The sequence below is a fragment of the Delphinus delphis genome, chromosome 8, assembly GCF_949987515.2.
Source record: "Delphinus delphis chromosome 8, mDelDel1.2, whole genome shotgun sequence".
NCBI lineage: Eukaryota > Metazoa > Chordata > Mammalia > Artiodactyla > Delphinidae > Delphinus > Delphinus delphis.
In genome coordinates, this window is record NC_082690.1 from 83,154,464 (window position 1) to 83,178,985 (window position 24,522).

The following is a 24,522-nucleotide window of genomic DNA, read 5'->3' on the forward strand; positions in this document are numbered from 1 at the left end:
CTATTTTACCTCTTTTTTTCTTTAAATTGGTTGCATTTTAATCATTTTCCAGCAAAACTTAAGATATATATTATCAGAAATCAGAGCCTGTTAATAGAACTATTATGACACAATTAGAAAAATATCTGAGCCAACCAATACCTTTACTTTATTCTAAATTCCTACAGTTTTTACTTTTTTTCTTTGGTTTGTTTTAAATGTTTTCATTGTAACCCCCTCAAGCTGAAGAACTATGCCCTCTATCCCTTTGTGGTTTTCATTCTTATGTGCTATGTATGCACTTGGTAGAAACTTGGAAATATTTGTTCAACAATCTTATGAGTCAATAAATGAGAAAGAGAGTAAGAGAATGCATGAGTGATTGAGGCTACTACACAATGAAGGAAAATCCATACCAGATATGCAGGAACGGAAGTGATATCATGAGACCAGCATGGAGGATAAGAGCTAAGGATTTCCTACGGAGTTCAAATAGTACAATTAAAGGGGTTTGTTACTGTCTTCAAAAGCATGAAATAGTACATAAGACTGCTTCATAAGTTGATTTTCTCATAGAGAAGCTGAAGATTTTTATGTGTCCCATCCATTTAAAGGCAGCCTTCTTTTTAAACACAGCAGGATGCAGAAGAAAAAAAAAATTTTGTATCTTAAAATTTACAGACATAATATACCAAAATATAGTCTCAAAAGAAAATTATGTGATTAACCTGATTCTTTGATAGATCCTTTTTGAAGTGCTCAAAATAAATATATAAATTATGGCTTTTGTCCTTCTTATTTAAAATTTCCTTTTGGTTATCCAATAAAAACGTGTATGACTAAGAAAGATTCAAGAAACACTAGAACCCATGAAATTTTATTTCATAAAATAAATTTTATAGGCATTATCTTAGAAAGACTAAATTTGATCCAGCTTTGCCAGCAGCTTAAATAATAAAGATGGAGAGAGTGGAAATCTTAAAATTTTACAAAACACTCGCTAATTCTTACCATACTTACTAGCTAATGTTTAGCATGTATCAACAAAAGAGATGAGTATTATTTATGTAATAATTTTAATAATCAGTTTCAAAAAAATATCTTAACAAGATACTGAGCATGTGCTGGTGTGCTTTCTAGCCTAACAGACTTGCGTGATCTCTGTTATCAATTAGTGTTTGCTGAGTCCTTCCCTATATCATATCATGGTCCCAGTTCTGGAAAAGTGGGATAGAATTTAGTGGTACTTGGGATAGGCTTGTCGTGGTGGAAGACGAGCAATCTCATTGAAGTAAAAGCCAAAGTAATCTCTTTTGAAAGATGGGCAGTGTGGAAAACCCATAATAACCAGATTAAAGAAAACATATGTGGGGTTTTTCAAGTTTAATAATTCAGTTTGACAAGCTAGTATAAGATATATCAATATTTTGATTAAGCAATGTATAATGTAATTTTCCCTCTCAGCAAAAATAAATAAATGAATGAATACATTTTTTTAAAAATTGACTTTGAGAGACCAACAGAATCTAAACCCCATTTCTCTCAGTAATAATAATGTTCAGTTATTCAAAAAATACTTTTAAAGCTCTGCTCTGTGACAGGCAGAGTACTCAAACCATGCCGATGGACTAATGATGCAAAAAGCAAGAGTTTCCTCCCACATATGAAGTAGGTAATCTAATGAGCCTGGGGAGAGACTGACTTTAAATAATCACATAAATAAATAAAAATTGTATCTAAGAAAAGGAGAGGCAACTGGTACAAAGAAAACTTAAAATAGGGGTACTTTTCCTCCTCTGAGTGAAGACTCCCTGATGGAGGAAAGGAATACAAGGATGTTATAGGAAAAAGAAAAGCAGTGTGGCGGGTTGCTGAGTTCCAGAGGGGTCTGGATCCGGATCTGTAGGCAGAGGCCAGAACTGAAGGGCCAAGTTAAAAACATTTGAAGGTCACAACTAAGGTCTTGTTGAAGATGTTTGACTTTATTCTGAGGGCAACTGGAATCTGTTTAAGGATCTTAAGTAGAAAGGCTAACATGATTAGTTTTATGTTTTGCAAAGGTCACTCTTGCCCCAGCGTGGAGAATGGATTTTAGGGGGCTAGAGTGAACTTTGGGAGGACATTCGGAAGCTCTCGCAGTCTTTGGGCTGGAGGTGATGGTAGCCTCTAGCAGAACAGTTTGGAGGAGATGAGACATGGAGAGATGTGAATGGAATTAAGAGATTTGAATACAGTTTACGTAATAAAAACAAAGAGTACCAGAATCTTGAAATAGTGTCTGAAGGTGTGGCAGTACCCAGCCAGAGAGGCTGAGAGCTATACTTACCCAACGACTTCCTTTTTTAAGCCCCTCATTCTACTCGTAGTGCACCCTTCCCATGTCTCCAAGCCAACTTCATTCTATTCTGTACACATCTTTTGGAATCCCATCTTGTCATGAGGAACTGCAGTATGAAATACAGTCCTGGCATAAAATGTCATTAACTTTTTTCAAACATACAGATTCTAGAACATTATCCCTCATTCAATGTCCCACACCTATTTTTGGTCCACATATGGACTTGTCTTATTTTGTATGAAATATAAATGCAAGAAGTGTATTTCTGTTTTCCTTTGAAGTTTTTAGATGCTACGTCAATTCCACATCTGTCTTTATTGGAGTTAGTTCACTTCTATTTAATATTCCAAACAATATTCTAAGTGATTCTTATAAAATGGTTGTTTTTTAAGTGAAACATTCAAAGAAACAGATATGCTCTCAGAGGAAATACATAGACACTGATTACAAGTAAGAATATTGTTCTTTTGGTGCAGGATTATTCCACGTGGACCCAATCACAAACCCACAAACCCACTGTGAAGGCGTTCTGATTATTGGCTTCCTGATTGGTGGAAACTAAGTCACTATGGCCCCTCTTAGCAAGTCAGGCTGCCAAGAAAAGATGCAATGGAAATATATATAAACTTTTAAGGACATTTATAATGGCAACCATGTTTTCAAAATTTACCCCTTTCTTGGAACGTCTACGTTTTGAAAGTTCCATCAGTTTCTTCTTCTGTCCTCATGATTCCCCATAGTGACCATCTATAAACAGAGCAAAATCTGCACACAAGAGAAGAGATGAATAGCCAAGGTCTACGGGACATGGTTTTACTAGATTCTAAAATAAAAGGAAGGTTTACAGGAAGGTCGTTTTAAAAAAATTACAGTGATAGATCAAAATCCCTATTTCATGCTCAGTACAGAAGGAACTGTAAAAAGATGATTTTTTTCCTTTTCAATATTATTTCCTTTTCTATCCATTGTTTTGTGAAAATTGGAAAATACAAATAAGCAAAAAGAAAAAATTTTAAAATAGCTGTAATTTCATCATTCAGAAATATTTACTGTTAACACTTGGTTATATAGTTTTTCAGTCAAATGTATTTTACAAAAATGGAAGAAAATTGGGAACACAGTTAAGTGTATATTGTAGTAGTTGAGAGGAAAGCAAGATTAGAATCCCACCTCTGCCTGCCTCTTACTACCTGCGTGACCTTGGGTAAATTACTTAAACCCTCTGTGCCTTGGTTTCCTCATTTGTAAAAAGGAGATATTAAAAGTACCTACTTTGTAGAGTTGTTACAAGATTAAATGAGTTAGTATTTTTTAAGACCTTAGAATAATGTATGATACATATCAAGTAATTATTATACAGTTTTGTAATACATTTCTAAATCTTTTTAATACAAAATTAATATACTGCCATTGTAAATAAATTAAACACTGAAGTACATTAGGAAATAAAAGTTCCCCTCTTTCTTCCTCATATCCCATTACCTATATAACCTGTTCTTTCAACTGAATAGATACTGTGAACATCTTTCCATGTCATTAAACATCCTTCTATGGCTCTATAGAACTTTCATTAAAAGAAGTGCTATGCATGTTATAAGTTTAGAATACCTAACAGTCCATATTCCATTTCAGGACACTGCACACATATTATAACCATAAAGATTACTTTAAAAGATGCTCCTTTAAGGAGTCAATAGTCCTAAAACATATTAAGAAAATCTCTCTGATATTCACATTTATGGGAATGATTGAATTGATCTTTGAAAGACCAAGAGATATGGTCTTATTGTCATATTATTAATAAAAAATAATTTTTGAGGCAAAAGCAATATTCTAAAAAGCAAATTAGGGATTTTATGTTTTGCTAGCTGCAGTCAGTTTTTGGTTATGTTGTTTAAATTCATAAACAAAACAAATAAGCTGATAGTTTGTTGAGAATGATGACTAATTGATATTTAAACTTTACTACCAATTGTTGATATAACACTTATTTGCATACTTCAGAGCTGTCTAGAATATATAATGGGCCCTAATCTGTAGTGTTCATCTGACAACAGGAGGTTCAAAACGTGATGGCAATAACATGGGAAAGTTGTAGAACTTAAAGGAGGGAGGATTTAAGAATTCTTTGGAACTTGGCAATTCTTTGGAACTTGGCATTTCTTTGGCAAATTGTATGACTGCTGCGTTTCTACCAGTTGGGATATGAAGTATATGGAAGTGTATATGACTAGTGTTTATCTTATTACAAGATTTGCACGTCAAAATTAAATAGTCTGTGGTGATCCTCAACCTTCCCCATACGCACAAGCTAATTTAGTTAAAGAAATATGAGTGTGTTTGGGTGTCAAGGAGTTTGCCTAGTGGAGTCTAAGATTTTCATTTTAGAAAAGGTTGTACTGAGAGAAAAACATGTTCTACAGCACCTATTATCTGGTATCCAAATTCACAATTAGCTAACTGGTCCTCGCATATCTTTGAGGCATACGGAAATTGACGATGAAAGTGTCTACTGTAACTAGAAATATAATTTGATGAAAACTGAAGCAGTGAACTGTGAGAAACTGTTAAAACCAGTGTCATCGAACAGTGCTTCAAAAATAATGACACAGGACTACTAGCCCTTTTTGAGTAATATTGGGTAAAAATGAGAAAAGCACATGGTATGTACGAAAAGTTTAAATATATGAGGTAATGCTCTTTTTAATTACTGTTATTACAAAGGCCACTCCAAAAGTCTACACCCAGACTCCTTTCCATTTATCTCTAAGTAGACAATGACATCACGTCTCCTCTAAATTATTCAGACTCAGGGGATGGATTTGGCTCATTCAATAGGGAATGCCATGTTTGGTGTTGGCACGATGCTTAAAGTCTCACTCCACATCATCCCCAAACTGAGGAGCACGTTTGATGGTGGCCAAATGATTTTTAAAAATTCCCTCTAAACTTAAAGCACTCAGAAAATCATGAAGAACAAAAATAGAACTGCACCATAAGGTATAATCATAAAACGTCATAGAAGGAGGAAAACTTAAAAAGCGGAAAATGCTCCAGTCATCTGAAGGCTAGCAGTTCGTGAAGTCATTAGAAGTCATTCCATACAGGCTGAGTTTGAGGAAAAGTCAGAGGTTGCTTTGTTCTTGACTCTGAGTGAAATCAAAACCTACCCAGACTCTGTACAAAGGCAACTGCGGTCTGCTTTTTTCTTGCTCGGTATTTGCCACTAAACACACGTAAATGACTTATGTTCAGAAAAGTCTGTGATTCTGTTCATATTAATCCATGTCTCAGGCTGGACAAATGCCTGAGCACAATCAAAGAAGGGGGTAGAAGCCTGCCTTTTCAAACAGGCTAGAAAATTTGTACCGAAAAATCACAGGGTGACAGAGACAGCTGGAAAAATTGCAGCTGGGGCTCTGATTTTCGTGCCAGTGTTACACTTAATGCAAAGGGAATGCAGATGATAGATTGAGAGTTATGTATGTCCTTTAGTTCCTCAGTACTGTACTTACACAGAGGTAAAAATATAAAGTTTTAAAAGTAGCCTCATACTAACGTAACACAAAAAAATCCTTACTGTTGCACTGAATTAATACATAAGAATCCAGCAACAAGTTGCTAATAAAACTAGATAAACAGACCCAACAAATAAAGAGTAAAGCAATACCTCCAAAATTCATCAATAGAAAGGTGTTTCACTAATGGACCTTAATAATCATTTCTTTGGAAAAATAGTCCTAACAAGTATATTTACACATAAAACATTCTGCAAGATGGCTTAAAATGCTGGGGCCACAAGGGGTTTTCAAATCAAAGGTTTTAGGACCTTTGTGCTTTTGAAAGGAATGTATATGATTTTTCTTGGGTTTTAGTAGTGGTTTTATTCATAACGGGAAATTAAAAAAACAAGGTATTAGAGGTAATTCTCTGTATCATCCCTATTCGAACGAACCTTTTCACTTAAGGTACTATTCGATATAATTTGTTCAGATGAGGTGTGTCATCCACAACAGAAATGCTATGTGTAAAATGGAGATCATTGAAAGTTTTATTGAGATGTATTGGGAGTCTCTGGAGACCATGCTGATTTGGGCTGTGTTTTCAGACTCCAACACTCTGTGGCCTTTGACAGGCATGAAGAAAAGCCAGACCAAAACAGTTCTCACAGCGCAGCCGGTGGTCACAAAGAACAGCCCATGGAGATGTCTGTCACTGAAAGAGCAGCCTCTGGAAGAGAACCAAAGAGGAAAAGAGGTAGAAATGGAGTGTGTGTGTGTGTGTGTGTGTGTGTGTGTGTGTGTGTGTGTGTGTGTGTGAGAGAGAGAGAGAGAGAGAGAGAAAGAGAAGATGAAAATATAATATTTGAACACTATAATATTTGAACACTATAATATAATATTTGAACTCTGAAAAACATCAGTGGTTGAAACCACAGGCATATATTTTTCTCTTCTATCTCCAAGGACTTCATTAATAAAATAGTAAGTATAGGTGATTAATCACACAATTACATTTAAAAAATCTTCTAGAACCTTCTGGCATCTTAGGGAAATTGACTAATAAGTTCCAGAAGGAGGGATGGAATATTCCTAGAAACAACGTACTTATCCTCTTACTTCATTTTTTATTTTAACATCTTCACCTTTAGTAAAGCAGCATCATAGTCTATATATTAATTATAACATTAGCTATTTTTCTAACTTGTTTTTTGACATTTATGTGATCTTATGTTAAAATTCCTTTCAGGGTGATATTTTGATGACCGACTGATAATATTTAATGGAACATACATTTTTATTTAATATGTGTATGCATGCCCCGAAGCTTTTTTAAAAAAGGATTAAAGTGCTCTAAACCCATATATATATAAACTCATGCACCCCTAATATGTAAATTCTTCAGACAAGCCTGTTTAAGATAAAATCATAATCTAATATGTAGCTAGGCTTCTATCCTGCCATTCTCTCGCCACTTTTTTTTTTTTTTCTTCTGGTTTTCCAAATAAACAGCAGGCCCTAAGGGCTCTTTGAACTCGCTGGAGTGTTTAGTGCCAACAATCACTGGTTCATGCAGCTTATCTTTTCCTGGTATTTCTATGTGATTTAATAGTTCCAGCCTGGCCAAGGGAATGAAAACTTCTGGGTCTGTTTCTGGAAGTGCTGCACTCCCCATTGCCATCTGTGATAAACCAAATAACCTTTCTCTGCCTCAGCTATTTTCTTATAACCGTGTCTGTTTTGCAGCGATGGAGTGAAGCTTGATAAAATAGTTGGAATCGTTCATCAGTGAAGCAAAGCTGGCTTCTGAGTCACGCAGGTGTGTCAATTAATTAACGAATAAGTACCAACCTTTGGATGGTGATATTAATTAAATATCCAACATTAAGGTGGCATTTAATTGCCAAGGGATTAATAAAACAGATCCTTAGTCTATTAGATTGGGATTCTTTAGTTATAAGTAATAGAATCTGACCCTGGCTAAGATCAGCAACAGGGAGTTTATTGAAACATTAACAGGATTACATCAATCCGAAGGCTCAGGGTGGTGGATTAAATTTTCTGAAAATGATTGCACCAATATATTTCTATCCCGCATGTTCTTCCAATGTGATGTTGACCGTACTCTGTTGAGAGGTGAGAGGTTTAAGTTCTTTCCCCTTGAATGTGGATGGACTTTCACATTGCTTCAATCAAGAGTGCAGCAGAAGTACCACGGCAGGACTTTGCAGGCTAGGTCAGGACAAGAGATAGGGCTTCTCCTTGCATCTTTGTTCCTTGAGCTGCTGCATAAGAAGTCTGGCTGCCCTAAAGTCATCATATATGGAAAGACCATATAAAGGTTTCAAGACATGCCCAAGGAGACCCAATTATTCTGGTCTCCATCTGTTTCAGCCTCCTCTGAGCAGGTACCAGACATGTGAGCACACCTTCAAGTCCTACCTTTAAAATCCCACCAGATAAAAATGAGTAGAGGAGAAATAAGCTGTCCCTGCTGAGTCCTGCCCAGAATGCAGAGTCTGGAGCAAAATGACGTTATTGTTTTTGTTGTTTCAAACCACTAAATTAGGGATGGATTGTAACACTTGGTCAGGAAGCAGGAATCAAGAAGAGAATATGGAAAGGGCTGGGAATGAGGAACTAGAGAAATATACTGTAGCATGAAGAGTGTGGTTGCGGTACTGCAATCAGGATGACTCAACTCCAAATGTCTCTTCAATCCTGTATCACTTATTCAAGAGTCAGAATCCTGGAGAGTACATCCATGGACCAACCTGAAACAGTTAAGTCCACCTCCTGCCTATATCTGAGTGATTCAGGAAAGATTTGGCACAAAGAGTCCCCAGCAGCTGGTGTGACTCCATAGTAGGAAGGCAGGCACCTGGATTCATCATCTGCACCAAGATTATGGTTCAAGGGGAAAGAAATTCTCCAAAAAGAATTTGGATGTCTTTCAGAAGGGTAAATGGAGACAGAAAGTAAAAAGACAACGAGTACGCTCAGGTCACATTTCATTCTACTTAAATAAACAAGTAGTTATAGTATCCTTGAATACAAATTAATGGCAAAGATGTCTTGTCTGCCAGTGGTTTTATTGACTGAAGTCACTGAAATAGTCTTCAAGATAAAGTAGTTCATTGGATGTTATATATTAGCTTCCTTCCTTCCCTCCCTCCTTCCATTCTTTCTTTCCTCCTTCCTCACTCCCACCCTCCCTCCCTCCCTTCCTTGCTCCCTTTCTCTCTCTCTTTCTTTCTTTCATAATCTTTAATAATTTAGTGTTTAGCACTCAGTCTACAAAATAGTCAGAAACATAAGACAAAAGCCTGCAGATTATATATAAAAACACTCAGAGCCGCCCTAAACCTTTTTTGGAACAAGATGGAGAAATAAACAGATACTAAATTAATAAAATACTAAAAAATCTTTGAACACCATTGTTTCTCAAACTATGGTCCTTTTCCACTTGTATTGAATCTGTATCAAATGTGGGGCTCAACATATGCATGCATGACACATGCACTCACACACACACACACACACACACACACACACACACACACAATTGCCTCAATCATTTTCAATCAAATAAGCTGCTCAATTTCTTAAAAATAGTAAGACTCACTGATTGTTCGACTGGATCAGTGGCTTATTTGACTGAATCGAAAGGCCATTGATCCAGTAGCCCCATGATAGAAAATGCAAAGGATAATTTTCCCTTACTGTCATGGTTCATTCAAGTTTTAATTTGTTTTAGTTATTTAACAGGAGACATTGTTCCCTTTTAAATGATAATACATGCAGTGAGAAAAAATGATCCTTTGTCACTGAGATTTGTTTAAGCCTTTAAACATGAGAAATAAAGACATCCTTTAAACCAAGATGCCTTCTTTGCTGTAGAAAAGACATCTGTAGAAGACTCATGATTTTTCACAAGAATTGAAATCAGATTACATATATTTACACACAATATATACGGAAAGTATACAGCATTGCTAAAATAGTTTATTGTCTTTTTCTTGACCATGCATAGAATAGACTTGGGAATACAACAAAATATGAAGAGTTCAAGCCAAATTTGGGAGTCTTACATAGTTTCAAACTTTATTGGTGAAATTATTTGAGAGAGAGAGAGAGAAATATTTATCTCAGAAATTGAGAATTCCAAAATTCTGTTTTGAGGTTTAAGTGATTGTTTTTCTCCTTTTTTTTTTTTTTTTGCGGTACGTGGGCCTCTCACTCCTGTGGCCTCTCCCGTTGCGGAGCACAGGCTCCGGACGCACAGGCTCAGCAGCCATGGCTCACGGGCCCAGCCGCTCCGCGGCACGTGGGATCCTCCGGGACTGGGACACAATCCCGTGACCCCTGAATCGGCAGGCGGACTCTCAACCACTGCGCCACCAGGGAAGCCCCCTTTTTTTTTTTTTTAACTACTTCTGCTTTTTTTTTTTTAGCTTGATTTGGGCAGTGAAATCTAGCGAAATAAGGAAAGTGGCTTGAGTGTGGAAAAGCAGTGTAAAAGTGAAAAGACCATATCACTGTACAGTCTCTTACTGCTGTTCTTTCACTAATTTGTGACAGAGAGATTTCTCAACGTCAGCACTATCAACATTCAGGTTGGAAAGTGCTTTGTTGAAGTAGCTGACCTGTACATTGTAGCATGTTTAGCAGCACGCCTGGCTTCTACCCGCCTGATGCTAGTAGCACTTCAGTCTTTTTTTAAGTTGTGGTAAAATATATGTGCATAAAATTTACCATTTTAATCATTTTTAAGTGTGCAGTTCAGTGGCATTAAGTACATTCCCCTTGCTGTGCAACTATGGGCAGCATCCGTCTCCAGCACTTTTTCATCTTCCCAGACTGAAACTTCATACCTATTGAACAACAGCTTGCCTTTCCCACCTCCCCACAACCCCTGCTAACCTCCATTCTACTTTCTTTCTCTGTGGATTTGACTACTCAAGGTACCTCATATAAATGGAGTCACACAATATTTGTCTTTTGTGACTAGCTTATTTCACTATTGTAATGTCTTCAAGGTTTATCCATGTTGTAGCACGTCAGCATTTCCTTCCTTTTTCAGGTTGAATAATATTCTACTGTATGGATATACCACATTTTGTTTATTCACTCATCTCTGAATGGAATTTGGGTTGGTTTCACCTTTTGGCTATTATGAATAATATTGCTGTGAACATGGGTATACAAATATTTGCTTGAATTTCTACTTTCAGTTCTCTTGAATACATAGACAGAAGTAGAATTGCTGGGTCAAATATCTCCAGACATTGCTGAATGTCCCCTGAGGGGCAAAATCACCCCCGATTAAGAACCACTTGTCTAAAGGAATGAACATCTTTGAACAATGGTATTTCCACAGAGCTGAATCATAGGCTTTTAGGTTGAGAAGGGACATTGGAAGCCATCTGGTTGAGTAAATGATCTCTACTTCATCCCTAAGACCTGTATTTGGCCACCAGCAGTGTTTGGTAAGTCGGTTACCCATAAGGCCACCTCAAACTTGCCCCATCAGTTCTTCTCTCCTTAATCTCTTTTAGTCCACTGGCTCCTTCCCATCATCTTCTACATGTTCATGTCTGTATATCCTATATCTTCCACCTTCTAGTCATCAGCAAACATCTTAATAGAGTAATCTATAAAACTTCAACTTCGATTTAGTATTTCTTTATTTTTTTTTTTGTGATACGCGGGCCTCTCACTGTTGTGGCCTCTCCCATTGCGGAGCACAGGCTCCGGACGCGCAGGCTCAGCGGCCATGGCTCACAGGTCCAGCTGCTCCACGGCACGTGGGATCCTCCCGGACCGGGGCACGAACCCTCATCCCCTGCATCGGCAGGCAGACTCCCAACCACTGTGCCATCAGGGAAGCCCCCGATTTATTCTTTAATCAATTAACATCTGAAACTGCTTTGAATACAATCACCTCACTGCTAGATTCAATCAGTTTTTTCTTATCTTTCTTCTTGATATAGTCATCACAATATCCAGTTTCATCTGACCTAACTCTCAGGTGTGTCATTTATTTACCAAGTATTTATTACATCTACTATGTATTACTGTGTAATAAACAATTTTACTGGCCTTTCTCTCCGGTTCCTGGAAGTAACCTCTAAACAGTTGGAATTTCCCAAGTGACAGGTGTATCTTTGTTATTCATTATGCACCCCTCAGGCCACATTTGAAAGTTTATGCTAATGAGGAGACTCATGGTGGACTCCTAGATAGTTTATGTAAATGAGATGAGTCAGGAGAGGGGCTGGCCATGCTAGAAAGACCAACCACACATTAGACTTCGGGGCTTTGAGCCCCAAAAGTAATGTAAGCCTGACTTCTGAGGAGATGGATGGGGCTGGAGATGGAGTCACATGGGCAATGATTCAAACAACCCTGCCTGTATAATGAAACCCTGATAAAAACTCTGGAAACTGAAGTTCAGGTGAGCCTCCTTGGTTGGCAAGCACTCTGTGTACTGGCACACACTGGTGTACCCAGAGGTAACAGGCACCCTGAGGACAAGGAAGCTTCACATTTGGGACCTTATTAGACATCATCTTATGTGCCTCTCCTTTTGGCTGGTTCTGATTTGTATCCTTTTGCTATAATTAAACTATAATGATTGAGTATAGTGCCTTCCTGAGTTCCTGGAGTTATTCTAATGAATTATCAAATCTGAGAGGGTAGTGGGAAATTTTGAATTTGCAGCCAGCTGGTCAGAAGTGAGTGTGGCCTGGGGACTCCTGAACTTGTGACTGGTGTCTGAAGTGAGGGCAGTCTTGTGGAGGACTCTCCCCTTATCTGTGAAGTTTGGCTTAACTCTAGGTAGTTGGTGTCATTACAGTCACCCTGAGGCACTCTGCAATACCATGGTGAGCAAAACATTGATTCCTAGCCTCATGGAGTTTAGAGTAGAGACAGGCAGAGAGAGGTAAAAATATAACCAGAAAACCAAACATAGAACCTCCTCTGGGTACAAATGTGTTAAATTTCCAAAGACTATTCATAAGTCTATTTGTTCCTAAGTCCAAAATGATGCCATAAAAGGGATGAAAATATGCATATCAATTAATGTTAGGTTTCATTTTGTTTTCATCATAGTCTTATGCCACTAATTAGTAGTTTTCATCATTCTCACTGCTTGTACATTTCGTTGGGCATAATGACTTTAATAATGCTCATAAAACACCTCAAAATTACACACAAACATAGCCAGCTCTAGAGAACCAAGAAAAAAATGAAAACAAGATGATTAAGATTAAAATGACTGTACATGACCACGTCTGTCTTAAGTTGTTGGTAAATAGAATTAACTTGGCTTTGTTCCAGGGCAAAACTGTGTATACAAATGTCTATGCATTTCTTAAGTTGTACTTCACAAAGGAAGGATATACATACATACATATAAATGGATAAATAAGTGGACCATTTAGATGGAAGTTTGGGGAAGGCTTCTCAGCGACCTGAAGGTTGAGTAAAAATTAGGCAGAGAAGGGAGAGTACGACTGAAGAAAGAAGTTTTAGCAGGTACAAAGATCCTGAGATAAGAAGAGCTTGGCACACTGGTGGCCAAGGATAGTCTATGTAGGGAGTGTGTCTGGAAGTGAGAAGGCAATTAGGTGAAGCAATCTGCCGCCCCAGCAAGATGGCACCAAGGCTCAGGTATCAGAGGGTGATGATGGTTGAAGATATATTTGGGTAACTAATATGGCTAATACTGGGAAACATGCCCAAACAGTCACCCCGCTGGGATGTGAGCCTTCTGGGGTCTATGGGTGTGTGTGTATGCGCTTGCCTGTATGAGTGACTTAGAGCTATAATAATCTGGGGATAATAATAGGGAGACATCTGGTATGAATTCACTCAGGAGCTTTAGGAATGCTTTTGGTTAACATGAACAGCAATTATGAGATGTGTATTATTATTAATCTATTTTCAATAAGAGAAAGGAATACAATTGAACGGTTGCACTGGGATTTGAACTCAAGCAGTGTGACTCCAGAGCCCTCTCGGCTATCTTGGTTCTGAAAACCACGCCTGTGTTAGGGTGTACCACAGTGGGAGGTGCATTCTCTTCTCCACTGCACTGGGTACCAATCATGAAAATGGAAAGGCGGTGGCTGGATTTCCACACATCCAGCCTCCAGTTAGCAGTGGCTGTGAACTGCTCTCACAACTAACCCAGAGCCAGGCATCCAGACTTGGGGCTAGTGGGGTAGAAGTTGACATATAAGACCTCTGAGGATTAGAACTATATTGGGGAATGAATTTCTTTGGAAGCCTGGACTTTGTTAAGTCAAGTGAAGGGGATTTGGCTTATGGAGGGATACTGGGATATCCATGCAAAAGGGACTGAATTTCAACTCACAACTGATAAAGGCTAGAATATTCTGGTTCTGTGAAGTTATCCAGCTCATCGTTGCTCTTCGTTTCCATAATGATATTAACACAGCCACTCCCATCCTGAGCCTTCTGTGCACAAGTTGAAGCCGCTACTCTGAACTGATTTCCTCTCAGTTTGTATTAATCTAGCATCAAAACTCTCCAAATTGAGCCTCTTCAAACTTACTTAGCTATATTGCCTAAAATTCTTCAAAGTGTTCCTGTAGTGCTAGTCATTCTGTTAGTCTTACTGTCCCCAGAACTTCTTTTGCCTTCCCACTTTAGTGCACATTTGGCCAAAATAGTCTTACTCATTTTATTCCACTTTTAAAGCCCATTTCCACATCCTTCCATGAAGCTATTCCTTGAAAGTCACTTCCTTTCTAAATTACCCATTGTCTGTGTGATAGTTTTTGCTCATGGTTGTAGTTGTTCTTTATTATATGCCGCTTTGGTGTTTCCCTAAATGTTTGGTGCAAAGTTCCTAAAATGTACGACACAAACTCCTGGTGGGCATAGAGGAGGTTTTAGGTGGTTTTACAGATCTAGCAATGAATAGCATCATATCACATTGTGAGAAACGTATTCCTTCTTTGACTCTTTTTCAATAATTGGGATTAGGACAAGTAACAGTATCTGTTTTGTACTAGTCTCTATTTAATACCTATATAACACACACTCCTCCTTACATAGAAATGAAAATCTCTTAGTATCTGGATAGAACATAACAAAATATTTTGCTTTCTTTGTATTTATTTTTATAAACATAAATATAGGCAAGTAATAGAAGTAAATCATTTACTATAGTAATATAATTTTTTTAAATAAATAGCTTTAAATAAACATGTGAGTAAATTTTAAAAAGTAAGTAACACTAGTGCAGTCTGTGGGTACATGTACCAAAAATCATGAAGTGATACATGAATGCCTGAGGTTTGGAAAACTCTGGTTTTATGAATATCAGTGCTATGTCACCGTGAAGCGTATAATTCACTGAGGGAATGATATTCTTAAGAAGAAATAGTGGACAATAAGAAGAAAGTTCGTGTGGATATTGGGAAATCTTGGTTCTGACTTTGGCAATGAGGGCTTAAAAGGACAAGTTCAGAAGTCAGGTCACCTAGATTTGAGTCCTGGTTCTACCATGTGTCAGCTGTATTAACTTAGGTGATTACTTAGACTTTAAGGCAACCCTGTCTAATAGAAATTTCTGTGATGATTTTCTATGTCTGTATAATCTGAGGTGAAGAATGCAGTAGCCACTATTGAGCATTTGAAATTTGGCCTGAGGAACATCTGGGGAACAGAATTTTAAATTTTGTTTAAATTCATTTAATTTGAATAGCAACATGTAGCTAGTGGTGACTTAGGCTGTGCAGCTCCAAGGCTGAGTTTTCTCATCTGTAAAATAAGGATCATGATACTATTTGCCTCAGAGCGTAGTTTGAGAATTAAATGAGATAATGCACATAAAGTACTTAGTTTAGTACTGCTACAGAAAAAGAGTTTAATAATATTAGAAATATATTTAACTAGCTTTAGTAATTTGTTTCAAGTCTCTGAAACTCAGTAGTTGCTTTTGAATTTTAATTTAATGGTGTCTAAGATCCTCTGAGTACAAATGTATCCCTTTCTGGTCTGCCACCAGACCCAAGTATAGGATATATAGTAAGGGCTCAGTAACTAGGAGAATAGGAGAGTTTTTTTGTCGTTGGGGGTGGATTTCTTTAATCTTTCTTGACCTCAGTTTCAAATTTCTTGGAACTGTGAAAGTTGAAATGTTTAAGACAATAAAAAATTGCAGGGTGACCAAAAGAAACTGTGAGTAAATTAAAAATATTACTTCATGACAAAAGCATTCTAAGTTGGATCTCAAAGCAAGTGTGAAGGTTTGCTGAATTGAGTCTGTCATATGTTTAAGTTTCTGATATTATGGTCTGATTGTATCAAATAGCCTCCCTCCCTTGAGAATAGCAAGAGTTGCCATTTATGAAGAGCATATGGCACGCCTAGCGCTCTGCCTAGTTATTATCGCTTATTTCATAACAACCTTACAGTGGAGATGCTGTTATTCCTGTTGTAAAGATCAGGAAACTGAGCCTTGGGAAGGTCAAATGAGTTGTCCAAGGCCAAACACCTAAAAGTAGAATCCACCCCTGCCTGGTTCTAAAGCTTGCTATCTTTCCACTATGGCACAATGCATTTCTGAAGGCACATCTAATGAGGGTTTTTTTTTGTTTTTTTTTTTTACATCTTTATTGGAGTATAATTGCTTTACAATGGTGTGTTGGTTTCTGCTTTATAACAAAGTGAATCAGTTATACACATACATATGTTCCCATATCTCTTCCCTCTTGCATCTCCCTCCCTCCCACCCTGCCTATCCCACCCCTCCAGGCGGTCACAAAGCACCGAGCTGATCTCCCTGTGCTATGTGGCTGCTTCCCACTAGCTATCTACCTTACGTTTGGTAGTGTATATATGTCCATGCCACTCTCTCACTTTGTCACAGCTTACCCTTCCCCGTCCCCATATCCTCAAGTCCATTCTCTAGTAGGTCTGTGTCTTTATTCCTGTCTTACCCCTAGGTTCTTCATGACATTTTTTTTTCTTAAATTCCATATATATGTGTTAGCATACAGTATTTGTCTTTTTCTTTCTGACTTACTTCACTCTGTATGACAGACTCTAGGTCTATCCACCTCATTACAAATAGCTCAATTTCGTTTCTTTTTATGGCTGAGTAATATTCCATTGTATATATGTGCCACATCTTCTTTATCCATTCATCCAATGATGGACACTTAGGTTGTTTCCATCTCCGGGCTATTGTAAATAGAGCTGCAATGAACGTTTTGGTACATGACTCTTTTTGAATTATGGTTTTCTCAGGGTATATGCCCAGTAGTGGGATTGCTGGGTCGTATGGTAGTTCTATTTGTAGTTTTTTAAGGAACCTCTATACTGTTCTCTACAGTGGCTGTATCAATTTACATTCCCACCAACAGTGCAAGAGGGTTCCCTTTTCTCCATACCCTCGCCAGCATTTATTGTTTGTAGATTTTTTGATGATAAAGTGAGTCATTAAAATCATCATTACTAAAAATCAAAGGTCAGCTAGTTCCCAGAAAGAACAATTAGCAAACTAGTGAAATATTTCCCCCCATTGTTTATTCTGAAATATGTTAAACCTATAGAAAATTTGCAAAGCAGTACAGTGATTAGCCATATACTCACCTAGGTTCACCAATTGCTCAAATGTTATGATTTTGTTCTCTCTCCCTCTCTTTTTTTTCTCCCTCCCTCAATTTTCCTATCTATTCTGACAGTCATAAATAAGCAAAGATATATTTTAGGGTTATTTTCAAGGATTTTTTAATGTTCTTCACGTGGGATGTGAATCTCTCCCTTTCCCCAGTTTAACCAATGTGTTAAAGATTCATAGAGAGATTCTGTCTCTGGAAAGTACCAAGTTACCTCAGGAATTCACTCCTAATCCAGCCCACTTCATACCATAGAGTTCTAAAGTTCATTCCTTCAGGAAAGAGGAAGCCGGGATGGTAATTCTATCATTTACCCACAAGGCATGTAGATGACAAAGATATATTCACTCGGTACCTTCAGCAACAAAACAAAGCTCCAACAAATCAGTTTAAAGGGGAGAAGGGAGTATATTACCTTCCTCCTATCAAGGCAAGGTCTAACTTTCACAGCAAAATCCTTTGGGGAGTTGATGTATTCTCCTCTCCTGATCTTGTGCGTCTTCTGCAATAAACTGCTAACTGATCTTTGCCTCCCGCTTCTCCCTCCACTCTCTAACTCATCCTGCACACAGCTGCCAGTTCCACCTTCTGGAAACTTTACTTTGATCATGTCATTCCCCTGGCCAAAACTGTCATTGATGTTCTACATCCAACAGGATAGACTTTAGACCTTTTAGTCTCAGATTGATATTCAGCTGGTATCACCTGGCATGGCTGTATCAGTTTTTAGAATATTAAAATACTTCCACACCACCTGTAAAGAGGAATAATCTACTGACTCTATAAAGACCTAACGATCTAGCGCAGGGTCAGCTGTGGCAGAGAGTAATGGGGCTTAGGAACAATGCTGGCAGGAAGGTAGGTGGTCGATGGTGACTGCTAAGGGGTGAAGGTAATGGAGGTGATGCCAGCGGTGGTGGCCTGTGCAGCTCCTGTCAGCTCCAAACCAAGATATCATTCTTGTTTTAGGTCTTGCCTTCAGACCGCACATCCAGTCCATTAAAAATAAGTAAATAGATTTAAAAATCTACCAGTATCTCAATCTCGGCACCGCTACAATCCAGTCTAGCCTTCCATCACCTCAGCTTTCACATCAATATATCACCCTCCATGGACCGGCCAGAATGACCTTAATGCTTAAATCAAAATGTACTAGGGTGGACTTCCCTGGCAGTCTAGTGGTTAAGACTCCGCACTATCAATGCAGGGGGTGTGGTCCCTGGTTTGGGAACTAAGATGCCACATGCCGCGCCGCCAATAAATAAATTAATTAATTAATTTAATTAAATAAACAAACAAACCATACTAGGGCACTGCTGAAAAGTCTCAGTGGCTTCCTTGCACATCATCATAGATGAATATCCAACCTCCTGATCGTGGTCTACAGTGCAATATGGTCCTGCCCACCCTCTGAGTGCATCTGCTCTACTCACACTGGCTTGATTTCCATCCCTCAGTTATGCCAAACTTGCAGCCACTGAAGGATCTTTAGCATCTGCTCTTCTTTCTACTTGGAACAAACTTCATAAATTTTGCTTCATGACTGCCTTCCTCTCCTAAGTCATGTCTTTATCCAAAGTCAGCTCCTCGGAAAGGTTTTCCTGGACCAGTTTTGAAAACTCTTTTATCTCCTCTACTGCAGTCAATCTCTATCCCATTACCCCATTTTCTTTATTATATCACAGAACTCTTGCAATCATCTTGCACATATCTCTTTGTTTACACATGTATTTACTCTCTTCCTCTTCTGGACTCTAAGGTTCTGAAAGGCAGGCTCCTCTGTCTCGTCATTGCTTTATCCCAGCACATAGAACAGTGCCTGGTTGAACATATGTTTGTTGACTGACAGTCTGATTGACAAAACACTGAGCACAGTGGCTGGCACATAGTAAGTCCTCAATATCTGTTAGCTATTTCATCGTAAGTATTCTATTTAGTTGTACATCTGTTGGCCTCCCGACTTTTTGGCCCCATTTCTCTCGCTTATATATACCAGCATCAGCAATATGCTTGACACTAAAATGATTTTCTTGAATCTATTTTTTTACTACAATAAATAATAATCAACCTGTTCTAGAGCTCAGACAGACTTCTTGAGGTAGCTTTAGCCTTTTCTTTCTCTTGATTTTGACTTTGGGAAAAGAAAGAATCAGATTTCTTGCAAAGATTGGTTCTAAGTTTCTCAAGTTATGTATATCTCCTAAAAAACAAATGTTGTAAACTGGCAGCCCATGGGTTCAATATAGCACTTGAACGTGATTTGTTTTTTTTTGTTTTTTGTTTTTAAGAAGATGTTGGGGGTAGGAGTTTATTAATTAATTTATTTATTTTTGCTGTGTTGGGTCTTCGTTTCTGTGCGAGGGCTTTCTCTAGCTGTGGCAAGCAGGAGCCACTCTTCATCGCGGTGCGCGGGCCTCTCGCTATCACGGCCTCTCTTGTTGCAGAGCACAGGCTCCAGACGCGCAGGCTCAGTAGTTGTGGCTCACGGGCCTAGTTGCTCCGCAGCATGTGGGATCCTCCCAGACCAGGGCTCGAACCCGTGTCCCCTGCATTAGCAGGCAGATTCTTAACCACTGCGCCACCAGGGAAGCCCTGAATGTGATTTGTTTTGCTCGGCACTGTATTAAAGTTTTTTCAGTGTACATTTAAAACTCAAAAGAGTTCACGGTTTGACTTGGAAAACAGAAATTATATTTTCAGTTTCTCTTTAAAAGAAAAAAGAAGACAGCCTGGATCCAGTGAGCTCAATTTCATGCAACCATTGGATGGAGCTGAGTAACAGTTGCTCATTTCAACCTGGGTGTTAGCCATTCTAGCCCTCACTGATCCTTTTTCATTCATTTGTCATTTGCTTGGATCCCTGGAAGAATTTGAGTTTGTGATTCATATTGTAAAGAAAGTTTCCATAAGCAGAATAATTTTTTTTTTACCTTGCTGAATGGAATTAGAATTTCTCCAGCTCACCTGATCCAGGGTCCTGGTTTAATTGTTGAACTAAGAGTTAAAGAAGAAAATTTGAGAAAGGAAGCTAACTTAGATATAAGGGGAGGGGGAGAGAGCAGGTAGGAAAGAGGCAGATTTTATACAAGGGACAAGATGCTTTAACCTTTTGGATCCTCTGTTTTCAAAAAGCATATACAATCATAAATTTTAAAAGATACTTAAGATCTTTCTCAGAGCACTAGAAGAGGTTGGAGCAAGGGTAGGGCCCTGAGGTTTAAGAATCATTAGCTCCATTGTAAATCCTCCTCTGATTGGAGTGAGGAAGATTGGAAGCTCTATAAGCAATCATTTAGACATTAAACATCTGCGCTTACTATAATATCAAGCATGAAACTGAAGACCAGTTTGTAAGTTGATAGAGGCTGAAGCACGGGCTTTGGTGCCAAAGCATAGTTTTATTTTTTCCCCTTTATTATCTACTTCATTCTGGGGTAACCCTCTTCTTAGATCTTAGGATTCTTAGATCCCCTGCAGCCTGAGTTTCCCAGGTTCCCATGTCAGCTGGCTTTGGCTCATGGGAGCCACTGGGTGGAGATGGGTGGTGGGAGGAGGGGTGAAGCTTGGGAGTTTCTCCCCCTCCCTCTCTGTCCGGGTGGCACCTCCAGAAGCAGCTGCATCTCCCTGGTGGTTCCAGCTCCCATAGGATAACCCTTCACGGATCCAACTTCCAACAAGAGACATCAGCTCCTGGGCTCAGTTTCTGAGCCGCCTCACTTGTCTCTCTAGCAGAGGTGGTAGACGTTCCTGGTTGTTGTCAATTTCTGGGTTACCTCATTTTTCCCCCTTTGGCTTCTCAGCTTCTCTGTCACCTGTGTAAAAAATTCCCTGCCTCAAAATCCTCTTGTTTGAAATACTCAGAGTGGATTCTCTTTTTCTACTGGAATCTGATTGATGTCGGGACATTTCTGCCTAACTTTATTAATACATTGTACTTAGCTTAATTCTATGATTTTACTATTCATTATAAACTGATTTTATTTTATTTTATTTTATTTTTTTTTTGCGATACGCGGGCCTCTCACTGTTGTGGCCTCTCCCGTTGCGGAGCACAGGCTCCGGACGCGCAGGCTCAGCGGTCATGGTTCACGGGCCTAGCAGCTCCGTGGCATGTGGGATCTTCCCGGACCGGGGCACGAACCCGTGTCCCCTGCATCGTCAGGCGGACTCTCAACCACTGCGCCACCAGGGAAGCCCTAAACTCTGATTTTTAATATAAAGCTTTGTACATTTGCCACTATATTCTTTACATCATAAAATTTATTAAGTACCCCCTCCCATTGTTGTCATTATTTTTTTAAATAGAGGAAGATAAGAACAAGTGCTTAAAAACTCTCTGTATGAAATTTCCCTCCTTTGATGTTTCATTTGATGAACTGCGAGACCATGACATATGCAATGCTGGATTCAAATGCTGAAGCATAAATTCATTCATATTTTTACTTAGTAAATGTTTATTGAACCTACTATATGCCAGGTACTCTGCAAAGTTCTAGGAATGTAAGAAAAATTAGTAAGATTTGCAAAGACCCCACAGTCTAGTAAAAAGGACAACCAATTCATAGATAAATATAAAGTAACATGATAAACAGTATAATAGAGACACATTAGAGCAGCGGTCCCCAACATTTTTGGCACCAGGACCGGTTTCATGGAAGACAGTATTTCCATGTACGGGGAGCAGGGGTGATGGTTCAGGCCGTAATGCCAGTGATGGGGAGCGGCTCACCACCTGCTGTGCGGCCCGGTTCCTAACAGGCCGTGGACCAGTACCATCCCACGGCCCGGGGGTTGGGGACCCCTGCATTAGAGGATTTGTGGGAGCGCATGGCACAGCTATCGAACCCAGCCTGGCAGTATTAAAGTAAGAAGTTTATTATAAAAGGTATCCTTTAAGCAAAAACACAGAGGTATTTAAGAAACCAAAGAATGAATAAGAAAAATAATCTCAATTCACTTCCAAAATTTCTATAGGGTATTCCATCTCAATGAGAATTTAGTAAACACATACTGTGTACGGAAACATTATGGAATTAAATAAATTCTTATGAAGCAGCTCACAACATATCCAAGGAAAAAGCAGAGAAAATGGACATTCTTTGAGGTCTGCATTCTACTAGACCTTTTTTGTTTAATGACATTAATGATAATAATGTCATTAATCCTCACCAGGACTCTTTGAAATATTTTTTTCCAATTTGCAGGCAAAAAACCTGAATGTCAGAAAAATAAATAACACATTTAAAGTCATATAGATAAGAAAAATCAAGACCAAACCCAATCCATCTGCTCCAAAATCCATACTATTTCCATTAATTTTATAAGAAGATATTAAGAAAAATTCTAACAGTTTATTTTTATACCATTTTTAGAAAATAAAAATTAATATATCACACTACATAATTTAAAAAGTCAAAAATTCTATGAACTTATGATAAAAAACAAAGCTCTCAACCATGGAAGAGCATCTGAAATGGAGAATTACATTCCAAAGCATAGCAAATTGTTTAAGCATTTATCTAATATTAACGTAGTATCATGTTTGTAAAATGATAAAATATACTGAGTGTATAACCCACTTGTTATTTTAATAACAAGTACTTTATCCACTTGTTATTATGCCTTTAACTTTGTGCTTTCAGCATTTATACTGAGATTTTACTAGTTGACAGTGTGCCTTAATGATGAGGTAAAAATAAAAAGATGAGGACAGAAAGTTCTATGTCAGATGACTTGATTAAATATAGGATTAGCTTTATTTCAAATAATTCCCGAGTACTCATCTCAGATTCTGGGAAATTATCGCAATCAAACTAGTACTCATTCATCACTAGTTCAAGATAGAAATATGCAGAGTATTCAGGTTGCTTTGAAAGGCTAAACTCTCACTACTGGGTTTACTAAGATATGCAAAATGTTACAGGTGACATTTCAAACTAGCTGAGTTCCGTGACATGAAACCAAAGTTTGGATAGTATGCCACTCTAAAGACACCAGCAAATCATTTTTTGTCGTGTCTCAAGAGAAAAAAATAATAATGGCTCAGATCATAAGAGGCACCCAGTTATGTCCTTGGGTAAAAAAAAAAGAAAAGCAAACAAAATAAAGCAAAACAAACACATTGCAATAAGAATATAGCAAGAAAGATAATAAAGCACAAGGGGAAAAGAAAATATGACCAAATATTCAAAAGTGCATTGGCCCCCACTCTGTGCACTACCAGAGTTCTAGCACACCTAACAAAGTCGACACTTCCTAACAAAAGTTTGTGTTTCAGAAATTAGTTTCTAGGGCAAATATGTGTAATCAGAAATAACTTTGCTAATTTAAACATGTTATAAAAGGTGTTTGTGTTCTAAGTTTACATCAGAGAAACCCACTTAATAGTTAACAACTTGATAACATACTCATACTATACAATGTAATCACTATTGATAATGTTGTTTCCAAGAAAATGCATTCTATTCTCTTCCTTGGAAATCTAGAAATACATTTTCCTTAATCGAGGAGGTGGCTTTAGTAGTCTTCTAGGGTTAGAGATGCAGAACAGGTCTCAAACTAGAGGAACAGAAGGAAGTAGAGACAGAGGAAATTGCAAGGGTAGGACTCTGGTAGGGGCAGCAGAAGTTGCAACCATGGATGTGAATAGAATTAACTGAGTAGTGTTTCCAGGAAAGCTATTCCAGAAAAGGGAAAAGGAACATTCTACTTGCTCTTTTTCTTTGTTTTTCCTGCCCAAAGTGCAGATATGATGGCTGGAGCTGCTGTGATGATCTCATAGTCATGAGGTGATTTTAAGCATAGAATCCATGTACTAAAGATGTAGAAGAAGAAAGAGTGAGCCTGGAAAATTTGTGAAAATGGGAGCAGTTTTACCAGCCTGAATCTGCCTGCCTTTAAACTTCATTTCCATGAGGTAAAGTAAACATGAATCTTGTTCAAGTTGTTCATATTTGGGTTCTTTGTTCCTAGTAACTAAATACTATTTGTAAGTAATACAAGAAACATAATGAAAATTTATTGAGAAACTTCTCTTTGCCAGGCA

General features: G+C 38.2%; 1 long non-coding RNA gene across 1 annotated transcript in view; it reads left to right on the plus strand.

Annotated features, from left to right (window-relative positions):
* Positions 1-24,522, plus strand: part of LOC132429161 (uncharacterized) — a 47,198-nt gene that overhangs the window by 5,256 nt on the left and 17,420 nt on the right. Inside the window, exons 2-3 of the long non-coding RNA XR_009520296.1 lie at positions 6,426-6,574; positions 7,564-7,636. This is a non-coding gene — a long non-coding RNA (uncharacterized lncRNA). The remainder of the gene's footprint in view (positions 1-6,425; positions 6,575-7,563; positions 7,637-24,522) is intronic.